At 53.3% G+C, this 3,104-nt stretch overlaps 1 protein-coding gene across 1 annotated transcript in view; it reads left to right on the top strand.

Moving 5' to 3' along the window:
- The first annotated feature begins 6 nt into the window (after positions 1 to 6).
- Positions 7 to 3,104, top strand: part of LOC109291329 (polycomb complex protein BMI-1) — a 14,321-nt gene continuing 11,223 nt past the window's right edge. Inside the window, exon 1 of the mRNA XM_019508307.1 lies at positions 7 to 398. The gene's annotated coding sequence lies outside the window, so the exon portion shown is untranslated. The remainder of the gene's footprint in view (positions 399 to 3,104) is intronic.

Here is a 3,104-nt window from a genome sequence, read left to right as displayed (position 1 = left end):
CCCCCGTTCCCCCACCAACAACTATGAAATAATAATAATAAAACAGAGACCAAGAGGCAGAGCAGGGGGACGAGGGGGAGACAATGGGCTGGTGGAGAGCCCATCCGGATTAGAGAGACTTTCCGCTCCCAGCTCCTAAGCCACCCAAAACGCAAACTCAGAGGGAGAGAGAGGGAGTGAGAAGGGTCGGTGGCAGCGAGGAGCGAACCCGGGTGTTTTGTAACTAAAATGAGCAGAGTGCAGCAGCAGCAGCAGCAATAAGCTTATTGCAATTGACAGCGTCTGCAGTTCATTTCAAGATGGCCGCTTGGCTCACATTCATTTTCTGCTGAACGACTTTTAACTTTCATTGTCTTTTTTGGCCGCTCCGATCATCACCCACCGGCTCCTTTTTCCGGGTATGTATAAAGCGAGGTGTCTCCTTACCAAGGGCGGGGGGTGGAGGGGGCTTGGCGGCGGTTTTAGGCCGGTTTGGGGGCTGCAAAGGGGAGCCTAGGTGTCCCCCCAGCTCTCCGTATGGGAAAAGCGCTGACAGTCTGCTCCAACCACACACACACACACATATAGACACAGAGCAGCAGCAGCAGCAGCCTGTGCACTCGCTTTCGTTACGCACCCACATTTGCAAATTTTAGTTCCTTTCTTTCTCCAGATGCCTCCTAAAATGTTTCTGTGCACATGGCCCCCAAGGAGAATATTTATATTTCCAGCCCCTGCTGCCATCCCGGCCTCAGCGCCCTTTGTTTAAAGGCAGATTTTGATTAAACAGGGACGTTCATGAAATCTGGAGCTGCCTGGGTCAAGGGATTTCAGTCCTCTCCGAAATAAATGTATCTGGGGAGGCTTAAAATGCCAGATACTGCACTCATTTTATAGAGATGGGGCCAGTGGGGGGTAGCGATCCCGCTGGAGGGCTTGTTAGACCGCGGGGGACCTCAAAGGAAATGTTATTAACTTAAGTTGGACAAACACTTGTGTGAAATTTGGTGGTGTGTAAGATGGCGGTTCCCAGTTGTTTCCAATGTCTCCTTTTACATTTGTGCTTCAAATGCTGGGGCTTTTAGGCTTCTACCTGTTGGGGCAGGGCAGGGGGGACCAAAGTTGGGAACTAACTTTTCTGCAGAGACACTGCTTTGACTGTGGTTCTGGAAAATGGGGCTGTGCGGGTTGCAGCTGGCTTTGAGGCGATGATGATGCGAGTGCAGGGCGCCGTGGGGTTTGCGAGTGTTTCTGCCTGCTCTGGAGCTGCTGGTTTTGTTCTGATCTCGGGAGGGGAGAATTCACTTTAGAGGCTTTGTAAAGCCTCTGAGGTGTCACGGATCTGCTCCTTGTGGTGTTCAGGGCTGGCACTAGAAAGCTGATCGTACGTGTTTGTGTAATTGCATGGCCTTGACAATACAGAACTCGCAGCTTCCCCAGCTATTTACTGTAAATGTTTGGAAAGAGGCAAGTAAGTAGAAAAATCAATTTTTAATAAAAGGGAAAATCCCCATTTCCCAATGTCTAGGAGATGAGCAGCACAACCCCCCTTCCCTACAGAGGTTAGGGAAAATCAGACGCACACACCCAGCTCCACTTACAATATTCAGTAGTTTGTAGTAGATGGTAGTCTTTTTCTCTCCTTTTTTTTTTTTTAACAGGACCCCTAAAGCCAAGAGAGGCTCAGGAAATATAATCCAGTACAAGTAGTTGGCGGAACTATTGACAACACACCCCGTACACTTAAGAGAGACTTTAGGAGTAGTTTCTTGCCAGAGATACAAACTCTTGACCTGCACACCAGGTCGTGGCGACGCCTACCAATTAACCTTTCAGTTTATTTTAAGGAGGCTGATTGGGTCCTCCAGCCAGTCAGTTTTAGGAAGCTGATTTTAGGGAGTGAGATGTACGTATTTATTTATTTACGTTACACTCTGCTGCCATTATTCAGTTCTGTCCTTGCTGCAATGTGTGATGCGAGGAGATCAGGGCTCCGTGTGCCTTCTTGGAGGGAAATGCTAGACTTCCTACGAGTTACTGCTACCTTATGTGGACATGGTGAAGTGGAAGCACAGTCATAGTGCTCGTATGGAAAATAGCTGTTGTTGCTAAAGGTAATCAAGGGTCGTCCGGCTGTAGATGACAAGTTCATTACTACTGAACAGTCCATTTGTGGAGTGGAGGTTGATGCTGCTCCGGACGCAAAGCTGCGTGAATGAAGTTGTATTTCAGATGCAGTTTTGTTCGGGGAGATGCCAAACTGAATTCGCCGGCTTGCTTGCATGCCTGGGTGTTTGCCTGGCTAACTGCTCATTGACGCAAGAGCATGTTTTTGCCTGTCTTCATTTGGACATAGCCCATGTAAGGCCTCCGAATAGTCGGCGGGCGGTCAGTGCTGGTCTCCAGGAGGCTTTCCGTGGAGATGTCCCGCGTGGGTGTGTCAGTGCCTATGTTCTCGGTAGGGGACTCCTTCGGGTTGAGCTGTGTGGAGTGTCGGGACTCCTCGTGTGACCAACACCAGCAGGAACATCCCGAAAGGCTTTTCTGTCAGCCAGAGGATTGCGGCCAAGTGACCCAAGCGCACGAGTCCCGCGTGTGCGTGTCACGCGCGGTGTGTCTGTGCGGGCGGTTCTCGGGCAGGGGGTGGGTGTCGAGCTCGGTTGGCTGCAGCCGCTCCCAGCTTTCACGGGCAACTCACGGCAGGCTCCAAGCTGAACAAGAGCGAACTTCAGGCAATAAATAATAGGCGGTCGGGGCTGCTCCAACAAGACAAGTTCCACGGTTGAATTGAATTCCCCTCGGTTGAGGAAGAGGCTGCGCTGGCGCAAAATGAAACCTGCGTCAGCACCTTCCGAGGCATCGCCCGGGTCCCGGGAGCTCGGGCACAGCCGTCCCCGGGCGGCGGGTGGGGGGTGACCTCTGCCGCTGCCGCAGCCCGGCCGGGAGAGGATGGAGCTGGGGCAGGGGCTGGGCGCCACACATCAGGCGGGGGCGAGCACGCTAGCAGGGCTCGGCGCCGGGGGCACGGCAGTGCCAGGCACTCCCGAGTTGGCGGCGGCGGGGGCTGGGCTGTGCCTCCCGGAGAGCGCCGTGCCGCCGGCCCCGGGGAAGTGCCCGGGCAGGGG

The sequence above is a fragment of the Gavialis gangeticus genome, unplaced genomic scaffold (genome assembly GCF_001723915.1).
Source record: "Gavialis gangeticus isolate Ggan-Ray unplaced genomic scaffold, GavGan_comp1, whole genome shotgun sequence".
In the NCBI taxonomy this organism is placed as follows: domain Eukaryota; kingdom Metazoa; phylum Chordata; order Crocodylia; family Gavialidae; genus Gavialis; species Gavialis gangeticus.
Note: the sequence above shows the minus strand (reverse complement) of the source record. Positions and strands in the feature narration are given on the sequence as shown.